The sequence below is a fragment of the Silene latifolia genome, chromosome 6 (genome assembly GCF_048544455.1).
Source record: "Silene latifolia isolate original U9 population chromosome 6, ASM4854445v1, whole genome shotgun sequence".
NCBI lineage: Eukaryota > Viridiplantae > Streptophyta > Magnoliopsida > Caryophyllales > Caryophyllaceae > Silene > Silene latifolia.
In genome coordinates this window covers 94,817,233-94,829,694 of record NC_133531.1, presented here as the reverse complement: position 1 = coordinate 94,829,694, position 12,462 = coordinate 94,817,233, and the positions used below count along the sequence as shown (strand labels likewise).

The 12,462-nt window shown below is 35.1% G+C and overlaps 1 long non-coding RNA gene across 1 annotated transcript; it reads left to right on the top strand.

Annotated features, from left to right (window-relative positions):
- Positions 1–8,361: 8,361 nt before the first annotated feature.
- LOC141658860 (uncharacterized) lies at positions 8,362–10,246 on the top strand. The gene is made up of 3 exons (XR_012549482.1): positions 8,362–8,539; positions 9,196–9,255; positions 9,897–10,246. It is a non-coding gene; the product is annotated as an uncharacterized LOC141658860 (long non-coding RNA).
- Positions 10,247–12,462: the final 2,216 nt, after the last annotated feature.

The following is a 12,462-nucleotide window of genomic DNA, read 5'->3' as shown; positions in this document are numbered from 1 at the left end:
GTGTCGGTAGATAGCATAACGGGGGAGTGGCATGGAAGTGTGGTGAAAACATAAGCATCCTTCTCATCATCCCAAAAACAATACTCTTTATAAGAGTAGCTCGTATCAAGATTAAGGGGAGGAGGGTTTTCAACCTCAAGATCATTCTCTTTATCATAGGAACCATCATCAAAACACTCATTGTCTATTGAAGGTGTATCATGAGTGGGAATTATCTCACTTTGTTGGTATTGGGTTTGACAAGAGTTTTGGAACTCCCATTTCCTAGTAAGATTGATTAAGTAGTGGAAGAGTTCCCATTTATCCTCACAACTCCATTCAAAGAATCTCCCATTACTCAAGATATGCACACGAGACACATACTCCTCATTCAAACCACAATAAACCATACGACCAAGCTCCCATGAGTCAAAAGAATAATTGCATTGCAAGAAATATTGCTCAAGTCTATCAAAATAATTGCAAAACAATTCATCCTCATCTTGTGCAAAATGGATCTTAGCCATTTAATCAAACAAGTAAATAATCTATGACAAATAAATGAGTCCTAGTATTTACAAAGACTAACTACACTAATTAAAGACCAATAGTTAAAAACAAGCTTTAGCTATGTTGCCTTCCCCGGCAACGGCGCCAAAATTTGATGAGCAATAAACTAGGTCGTTAATATGCTAGAATTAAGCTATCAAATTAACAATTTATAAGCCAAACTATACTCTAGACTACTCTAAATGATAAAGTAATATAGTGCAAGTAAGGGTCGATCCCAAGAGAAGGTCTTTTAAGCTAAATACTTGAATTGTAAACTATTGACTACTAAGGACAAGATTATAAACAAACAATGGTTATTCACAATGACAAACAATAGAGAGACATAAAAAGGGGGGTTTTTGAGTTGATTGGTGACATGAAACAAAGTGAAATTTGCAATCTTAGTCTAACAAGCAATATAACAAACACTTGGTGAGTAAGATGATTCAATAATTAAGAGAACTTGGTGCAATCCTACAAGTTCCAACTTTTCTCAAAGCAAGACTCTTTTCTCTCTAGTTTTCATTTACCCAACAACAATCCTCAAGTAAGTGATTACCACTATCTAAGCCAACAATGATAATCCTACTTAAACTACAAATTCTAACATTAAACCATGTAAGAATTGTAACCAAGAGCATGAAGAACAAAACCAAGAGGAAAGTAAATGGGATATCACAAAGATATGTTTAAACCAACAAATCCTATGATATAATCAATTTCTACTCACAAAGGTTGATACTTTAAACCAAGATAACAACAAATATGAGATTCTTCAACAAGTTATTACAAAAGCAAGCAACTTTGCAACAACAAGCAATAGATGAATGTAAAAGAGGCAAGGGTAATTACTTCTCACAACAAAACATTCATCATGTCATTAAAACTTAGAAATTGAGATAAATGAAAGAGTAGAGATTAAGGAGTCAATACAATGATAAAGACGGAAACTTGCAATGGATTACACCAAGTAGGGAAGGATTAGCCTTCCATAGTCTTCATAAAACCCAAAAACAAAGAAAGATTACAACTTGAAATGGAAATAGCCTTCTTAATTATTACAAGATTAAACCCTAAGAATGAGATTAGATGATATGATATGATGGTAGGTGAATGTCCTTTGGTCTTCAAATTCTCGGGGTATTTATAGGGCTGCACCGAAACCTAGGAAGATCCTCACTTAAGAAGCCCACAAAGAAGATTAGAAAAACCCGTAAAGCAGAGCTGCGCAGGCTGCGCAAACACTGTTCATGCCTACGCAATTTTGCGCACCTGCGCACCCTGTTTGCGCAGGCTGCGCACAGGCTCGCAATTCTGGACTTCTATTTTTCCACGAGCTAGACCTCTTCAATTTCCCTCATTTCTTCTAATCTTCATTCTTACTTCTCCCAACTAGCATCCGGGTTACAAGTGATCCTTTTGTGCCTTGTCTTGACCTTTGAAAGGTGCTCTATTGTCGCTCGGGTTCCATGCATTAAGGATTGAGTGCCCAACCGAGTAAAAAATGCACCAGTTACCACCACATCACCAATTGCCAAATGTTAGGAAAAGTGTACCAAAAGACCCATATTAAAAGACAAGAGGGTGATAAAATCACCCTCTTAGACCGACACAATACATTACTATCACTCCTATAGGAGTTAGAGGAAAAAAAAATTAACTACCCGGTACATGTTTCATTGTGTACATTTTCCTTTTCCAAATTAGTCATTTTATCAACTTTAAAATCCTATCAAATTTATCAAATTTATAGTTTTTTATCTTGTCGTACTCAAATTTATAGAGTTTATAGTTCATAGTCATCAAATTAAGCCGCCATATTCACTAAACTCAAAGTGATTATAATAAGGTCATAGAGTGAAGATGACATTATATAACTCATGTTCATCAATTTATATTATCATATTTGCTGAACTCAAAATAAATATGATAGTATCTTATGGTGAATACAACACTATCTAATACATATTCATCAAATTACATTATCATAATCACTAAACTCAAAATAAATATAATAGTATAATATAGTGAATATCATAATACAGAACACATATTCGTTAAATTATACTATCATATTCACTAAACTCAAAGTAAATATAATAGTGACATACTAGTTTAGACCCCGTGCAATAAATGCACGGTATATAGAGTTTTTTTTTATTTTTAATAAATTACTTATATAATAGTGATATTTCATTAATTGTTCATATTTCTCGTCATTGTATTTTGTTTTTAAAAAAAACTTGTAAGTGACAATTAATAAATAATGTACTGAAATGTAAACAATATTTTTTTATACCACAAATCTAATGATTTCAATTTTTCAATTCCCTTTTATTTTTGTCACGAAAGTAATAATAATGATTTATAGTTTTGTTTTATACGTTTTATGGGTCAAGTGATTCTCAAATAATATCATCAATAAAAGATTTACCAATTTATAATTTTATATATATTTTATTTATATTTTAATTAATAGAATATAGTTAAGAGTTAATATAATTTGATGAAAGATTAATTTTAATGAAAAGATAATAATTTAATAAAATTAAATATAATTATTAGCTTCCTTATTTCATGAATGCACATAATTGTAATTAGCTTCTTTATTTAATAAGAAGACGCTTTTTGGAGGGAAAAATTTGGAAAACACTTATTCTCTTAGTTGATAGGGGATGATGAATCTCACACTAGATAACAAATATATGCATTAAACTAAATTATCATATTCACTAAACTGAAAGTGATTATGATAGTTCCAAATGATGAATCACACCCCCAAAAATCATAAATCTAACAATGAATAATGAGAGATAAAATATAAAAATTCAATTCAATTAATATACTTACTTGATAAGTTAGAACATAATCAATCAAAAAACAAATCTGAGATTACAAAACTAATAGGTTGGATGAAAAAAATTAAATTTTATGCATAATTGTTTTTGTATTTATGGAAGATCTAGGTTTGAATGGGGAGGAAGAAGGGTTTATGATAAGCGTTATTAATTACTTAATAGTGGTTTTTTATCTTTTAAATTTGAACTACAATCAACGAAAGAGCTTTCTATTTGAACGGTTCCACCATGGTTTGCCGATTTTGCAAACTACATTGTAGGAGGAGTTCTTCCCCCGAATTTGAACTACAATCAACGAAAGAGCTTCCTATTTGAAGTGAAGAGGTATTTTTGGGATGATCCCAATATCTACAAAGCATGTAGTGATGGTCTATACCGAAAGTTGTAGATACCTCATTTCAACACCTCCCGCCAACCACCCAGTGATGATTGGGCCGCATGTTTGGTACGCGGAACGATTTATGACAGTCCATAAGTTTATCGTCAAGTGATAGCTCAAATACTTGTGTCTACCCCTTGGTCGTCATCTACGCGCCTATACGGTCGTTTTGACAGTAATTATAGTTTATTTGGAGCCCGGGTCAAAAACCGCTTCATTTTCCAAGAAACCGTTTAAAATGCCGAGTCGGAATGCTCTAGAATATTCCGGATATTTGTTCCATAATTTAATTTTATATCTTTTGGTAAAATATATCTCGTAAATCTTATTTTAAGGAATAAGGAAGTATAGATCTACCGCAATTTCATAATAGAAACGCGGAAATCTTTCTTCCGCAGGAGGAAACCTCTGGGGAAATGACGCAGCAGATGTTGCACCTCTTGGAAGGATCGCATCAGCTGCTGCGCCCTTTCTCCAGCTAGTTTCTGTGACACCCCTATATACTTAGGAGCCTTAACAAGACCTTCCCTAGCATATAAGGGCGTCACCATCCCGGTTGCCCGAGGACAGTAATAATCAAATGTCGATAAAAGAACAATTAAGTTACATTATAGTGATTAACAAAACTAAAGGTACATGTATATAAAGGTACAACTCAAACTACTGTCAGCTATGTGGACTACTTCTGTTGTAACTCGTGAAAGACTCATCCCGCCAAGCACCCAGCTAACATCCAGATCACAACCTGCTAAGACTAACTGCTCACCATAAGGGATCACGGCAGACACAACAGAGACAAACAACAAGACATAACCACACAAGGTTAGTAACTGAAGAAACACACCAACAACCACAGACACAACCCATGCACAACAGAACATACACACATCACTTCTCCTCCAACCAATCACCGTCACCGACTGTCCACTGGACCAGCCCTGCCAGTGGGGGACCGCAGTCGTACCCACCAAATCCCCGCTCATCATACCGAGCGATAAACCCATATTCATTAATGTGCACATCCCCTCCCGTGGCGGGTTCCACGGAGGGCGAACAACGGGCGTGAAGCCACTCCCTCGAGAACCATAGACAAACAATCATAATCAGCTGCACCACAACAACGATAAATGAAACAACGTAACAACAACCAGTTATCACAATTGATCAACCACACCGACACTACAACAACCAAACCACATCAAAAGACACTCTAGACGACCAACAGTATTGAGTTGGCGAACCTACCTAAGATAGCAATCACCACAGACGATCTAGCAGCTAATCAGAAAGTCTCCTCTACAAATCCTCCTCCTATAACATGCATACATACAAATATACAATTACCACCACAACCATACAAATCACCCAAAACCCCCAACAATACCCAGTTAGGGTTTTAAAGAAACTCAACGAAACATAACATAAATTATACAAGAATCTTACCCTTAACGCGACGAACTCAACGGTGTAAAGAACAAGACAATCCGACGATCCTAGCCCTTGGGATTTGCTAATAACGCGATGAATGAAAGCTATGTAACTTCTTCTTCTCTTTAAAAGGTTTTTAGAAAACTTAAAACTGATTAAGAAGGGTGACGAACCCTTAAATACTAATCACGCGTTATTAACAAAACCCGGCTAAAATAACCCGTAAGACCAACTTACTCGATCGAGTAAGTAACTTACTCGATCGAGTGCCCCTTACTCGATCGAGTGCCACACATACTTGATCGAGTACCCATCAGACAGACTACTGTTTCGTATAAAAACATACTTACTCGACACAGTAAGCCCCACTCAATAGAGTACCCAAAAACATAGAAAACCGTAGTATTACAGTCTTCCCTACTTAAAAAGAACTTCGTCCCCGAAGTTCAACCCACACCGAAAACAAACATACTAACTCGATTAAGACACAACAACGCAACTAAGGACTCAAAACAAAACCCCAACCTATCAAACATGAACTCTTAACACCAACTCCACCAACTAAGCCTACCTCCACAACATGGTTCGCGATATCGTATCAACTACATTATAGTCTCTTTCGACACTAACTCCATACACTACCAACTACCATCCACAGACGCCGCTAGCTCCGTTTCACTAACATATTATCCACTAGAAACTCCAATAACCAGACACTCATAAACATCAAACGAAATGTTATATTCTACCACCCTTAAAAGGAACTTCGTCCTCGAAGTTTACTCACACTCATGACATCATCATCCAACTGTCAACACTATCGAAATATTCTCCCATTCCTGAACATCGAACTACTACAAGCTTGGCCATGACCTTTTAACAATATCAACCACAATATATACAAATCCATTCTTTATGCTACACCAACACTCTACTTCCAATTATACTACAAAATGTACAACCATCAAACACTCTTTGCCGCATCCTACTCCTCTTAAGATAAATGTTACGTCCTCGTAACTCATTAATACTAGATCCTTAGCTATATCTTCTCATTATCTTCATCACCACCACATGTCAAAGATAATCGCCTATACCCTCACCCCTATAACCATTCCTATTTCCAAGGCTCTCTTACTTAAACAGTTCTCATACCTCAATTCATTCTGCACTCCATCTAACCAATACCATAAAATCCTTATCATAACCAACACTCTAACTCTTCCACATTACTGCAACACGACATACCTCTCTATATAAACTATATAAAACTACTATCGCCAAAAGCATAACTCACGATCCACACTTGTTACGTACACTCACACTAGATCCTCAAGTTCTTTTCTTTCATTACCGCAAAACTCATACATAACTTAACATGACACTAATTTCCAACACCCTATACTCACTGTCCCAATAAAATATTATGAAACACTTGCAGCTTTCATATCAGTACAACACATGTTCCACAACTCACTTGCCATTACTATGCCTACCAATGCCTCATCTTAAAACAAGATCAAAATTATCAGAACAACCTCTCGCAATCGTGTCCCATCAACGAAATATCGCTATACCATGCCTAAAACAAAGCATACAAAACTCTCTTCCATATCATACTCTACCCTTACTCCCAAGCTGAAACTTATAAGAAACATCAATAAACAAAACAACCGTCTATCTGTCCAAACTGAAACTCAAAGGAAACAGCAGCAAACAAAACAACAACTATGTATAACTGGTATATACTTTCGAAACTCGAATCGTAAACATCGCGCCTACTCCACCACAACCGGTGACGACATCGCAACACCGCCACCAACAGTCGCACCGCAACGCAAAAATACCCGCATCACAACATGACGTACCGTGCCCGGATCACCACCCGAGGCACCAGTACCACATCGATAGACATCGCAACTTACACAATCCCATAAACACTGACTCGGTATAACTTCCCGGACAAGAAAACTTTCTCAAAACCACTTTACTAGATCACAACGCAACGCAACATATTATATGGAATAAACAGATAAGAACCTCATGAATATCATCCCCCTACCATATCACAGAATAAACATATATCATGAATACACATACAACTATAACTTGCCATGTTAGATCACCCAATCTATCACTTTTTTTTTTTAAATATCATTCCCTTAAGTTAACGTACCCAACATACATTACAGAACATTCAAATAACAACTTTATAACTATTACACCATACCACTTATCGTGGGGTCAGAACCTCACACAACATTTATACACATCATAGACCCGTAATCACATCCAACTAGTCAATCCTGATCACGTAAGTTACCACCTTATAAAGGTTACCTCTCGCCCGAGATTAACTCGTATGCCCCTCATAACACCCTCTCTCATTCGCATAACCATCACCCCTTGCCAAATATAACCATACAGCTAATACTCAACTACTAGCAACCGCCTCCTAAGACCACGTCTTATACTTTCTCACAACCGTACATATCAATCTGGTCTCTAAAAAATCAACCTCTTTAGAATGGTCATCTTTCCTATTTATCATCACCCTTAGCCACTAGTGACAACACCTCAACACTACCATCGTTCGGACATCAAGCCTCTTACACTCATCTCTAAACATCACGGTTTCTTTCCTATCTTTGGTTAACATCCCAAATAACGAACATCAAACCCATCAAAAAAAATTACCTCAACATTATTTCCAATTTCATCCTTAATTGTATCGTCACCCAACTTGTAACACCCCGTTATTTTCCGAGTTATTTACAAAGAGTTACTTACTCATATTTTAGTCATTTTGAAATTAGAAGTCGGAAATCTTAAAAGATTGTTTATTATTATTATTATTATTATTATTATTATTATTATTATTATTATTATTATTATTATTATTATTATTATTATTATTATTATTATTATTATTATTATTATTATTATTATTATTATTTTTATTATTATTATTATTATTATTATTATTATTATTATTATTTATTATTTTGAGCTCTCGTAAAATAAATTGATTTTGGGTTATTTCAAAACTAGAACGTTACTATGAAACCCGATTTTGATTCCGGCTCAGACTTTGACTGAATGGATGACTTATAATAATAAAAAATAAAGAAAAAGGAAACACAAAGGTGAGATTTTAAACCCTATCATAGCCCATGTAACCCTTCCCGTCATTCCTTCGTCAATTCAAAGAGAAAAAAAGGAAAAACCCAAAAGAGAAAACAAAGCCGTCGAGAATGAGAACGAGAGCGCTGTTTTGAACGCCGTCACCATGACAACAATAGTTATCGTCTTCTTTCCTTCATCACTTCTCTAATTAGCCAAGGTATTGTTTATCCCTCAATCATATGTTATCTTAAATTAATTATGCATAAGATTGATTTATTAGTAGACCGTTTTGAGACGGAAATTTTGGGGTCGTTGTCATGGTTGAGTAGTGAGTGATATAAGGCATCTTAGGGCCTATTCTAAAGCAGTTTTTGTGGTGTTTTTGAGGCGTGAAGGCCCTGAAATAAGAGTCGTCTGAATGCTCTGTTTTGGGTTTCGAACGACGAATTTTATTGAGATCGTGAGCGTTGTGTATGTTGAAATACATAAGTAGCTGTGGAATACATGTTAGGTTGTTATTGGCCAACATGTTGGAGTGATTTCGGTTTATAACGTCATCGTCCAAATTTAGAGTTGTGTTATACGGAGTTATCTGAACGAGGATGGGATTGTCTTGAGTCGGGTTATTTAATTCGTGGCTATATATTATGGACATTGATCTACAGAGCATAATGATACTTGGTAGTGATTGTATAGCTTGGTGAGCTATGAGTTAAAGTTGGCGATTACGGTATTTTGTGAGCTATGCCAAGATGTTTGATGAATGGATTTGATTATTTAATTACCAATTACCAATTACCAATTCTTGTTAGATTGGGGTTATTTTGTCGATATTGAATAGAATAATAATCGGGTAAACCCTTTTACTTGTAGCTTGCGGATTTGAAGAAATAATTTTTGTTTTAAGTTTAGCCGTGATTGGTCGCCTTTGAGGTAAGGACTTTTACCCTTTTTAAATTTAAGTAAAGAGCATGTTCGGTTTAATCTTTAAACTGTTCTTATAATATTTTGGTATCGATGAGATTTTACTTATACTTCTAAATTTTGAATATTACACATTGGAATGGTTTCGGCTCAGGCCGCTTTGGAAAATTTGATTTCTTCCGGTCTAGATGGTTTAAGGTCGTCTCGACGCTCCCCGGGATTACGTCCCGAAACTAAACTCTTGGCCCGAGTTCATTTGGGTGGGGATTGTCCGGCCCCCACTCGCTAGGTAGTTAGACTCTCTCCTTTGGCGGTTCCATCCTACTGACTGCCCAAATGTGAGAGGTGCGCACTTTTATGAGTCTAACAAAGCACAGGTGGTGCCTCTAGACCGTGTCAAGGGTAGGACCTTGGCACACAGGTGGTAAAAGTTTTGGTTTTGAATTGTTTGGTTAATATTATTGGATTTACAGCACTGATTTTGGAATGTATTTCTTGTTTTTACTTTGGTTTCAAAGCTTTGTTAATTTATAATACTGTTTCTGAATTTGTCAATATTTCTTATTTTCTTAAACTCAACTTTTGCTGACGTCCTAATGTTTTGGGTTGTTCCCCCACTGGAACCTGTACCTATTATGTTTTGGGTACAGTTGATAGGTACAATTGAGATGCTTGAGATGTTGCATGGGTGCATACTGGATCCGGGGATTAGTACGAGCGTGGAAGGATTTTGAATAAAGACTTCTACTTACACTATTTATAATTTTATAATATCATCGGATTTGAATTTTATTTATTGTTTTATATTTTGTAAGACTTAAGTCTTCCGCTGCGACGTTTTGATTATTTGATAAAGTTTTTGAGACACGTACTTTGTTTTTAAGTTTGACTCTGTATTTACCTTGCACTTAGCATTTTCTGCTAGGTGTGGAGTGACAGCCGTGAATTTTCCATCTTTAGTTTATCGTTTTGGTCGTGAAAATTTAGGGCTGTTACAGTTGGTATCAGAGAAAAGGGTTTTCCAAAACTAAGTTTTACAAAATTTGAAACAATTTGAAAAAAAAAATATTTACAAATTTCTTCGGAAAAAAAAAAAAAGTATGAGTGTGGGATAGAATGGGTTACATTGCATATGCACGAGTTAGTTTCTTAAATTTTGTTATTATTCTTAGCTAGTTGAATACAATATTGTGCTGGTAATTATCACAAAAAAAAGGGAGGTTTGCACCTACTAATCCGTAAATTGTGCCTATACTCGGGTCCTTCAAAATTTTGTGTTAAGCGTTGAACAATTGTCCTATTTATACTCATCACATATGTTGGCTACTATGGGTAACAACGAAGTTGCATAAAATACCAAGGACTAGATCTTCTAAGCTTTCCTATAGTTATATTTGAGTGGCCTAAATCCGAGCACCTGTATCAAAGGAAACAATCGCATCAAGTTCAATTAATTGTAATAAGGGTGGAATTTGTTAAGAGGTAGAATGTTTACGTAGAACGAAGTTGTTAGACCAAACAATTTAGCCTTAGAAAGTAGAAACAATATGGGTTTGGCTGGACTTGGACATATCAGTACACACGGGTCTAATTTGTTGTGAATGGGAATTTAAGTAATCATTAACGATATTTTTTTTAGTTCATGTTGATATTTGTCATGTGATTATTACATTTTTTTTTTACTTATAAAAATAATGTTTATTCATATAATTGACAATGCCTTTCATAGAGTTACTATAAAATTAGCTGAATTTGGCGAATTCTGGGATGGATGAATTTACTTTGAGGTGGTTTGGGATAAGGAGCTGATATTACTACTACTTAGGAAATTCGGTGGCACATGATAATAACGCAAAGTATGAATGAAAAGGCCGAGAATGAAAAGGATGCTACACCTATTATTGTTAGTTATTATGTTTAAGCTAGTACATGAAATAAAATTGATGACCCTTATAAGACAGGGTACAAGCAAGCTAGATAACTAAGTTAAGAAAAACGTTTTTATTTATTTATTTATTTGATTATTATTGTTATTGTTATTTTCTTCTTCTTGCAACACTCTGTTCGAAAAAGTTTAACATAGAGTAATGGTCTTCTACTTAAGGAAGGAGGTTAGTACTAGTGGGAGATACTACTGAAAAGAATAATTATTTGAGGATTTTATATCGTACAATTTAGTGATGAGAGTTGACGATCTGTGATCATCTTACATATGGATTAATTATATAGGTGCGATATTTTAGAGAAAGATGCCAACATGAGATGAAATTGAGATAGTTATTTGAGGATTATATATCTGAGTAGTCACGGCTTGATGTTAATGTATTTAGGTTATTCTTGTTAACAACTAGTGGATCATTTATTAAGTGGGGGAAAGTCTTCGGGGTTGAAAACTTATGAAGTAACGTTGATGATCAAATATCATTCTTGACGATTAAAGCACTGAGGTCAATGTTTGATGTAAATTGGAGACTTGTTTAAGCGATGCTTTAGGATATGTCAACGTGTTGAGGAATCATGAAAAGATCGAACTTTGAAATAAAATGATGAGGTGAACCATAAGAAACATTATTAACCTGAGGGAATTAGCTTTTTTTGGAAAACGTGAGAGATTAAATTGAAGTGCATATTATGATGGACAACATTGAATAGATGCTATACAAGAAATAATGTTAAATTGAACAGGATAATGAGGTACATGTATTGTTTTGTGATCATCTTTTGATTGGTGGTATAATGTAAAGAAAATTCTTTGGGTGTAATATAAATTTTGAGTTGTATGGCATTGATACATAGTGCATAGAGTAACTCTTTATATAAAGTATGAATATGCAAATGCTTTGTGGACAAAGCCCGCTCACGGAGAGCTATGCGGAAAGCTATTTGGGGACTTTTGGTCGACGAGACTGGTATTGATACATATATTACTTCTTACATGTAAATTTGAGGTTTTGGATGTTAATTTTCAAATGAGCGAGTATGGACAACGGTGAATTTGTGGGTTACAAAAAAAGGGAAATGATTTAATACGGTATTATCGTTCTATGTTTTGTACTTTAGTAATTCTTGTGCGGTTTTCTGGCTAGTATGTCGTAAAGTGCTTCGAGTTTAAACTTGTTTTAAAAGGAGTTAAGAAACACTGTACTTTTTCTTGGACCTTTACTAATATGACACTCTTAAGAAGTTGCCCTACTTTATATGATTGTCTGGTGAATA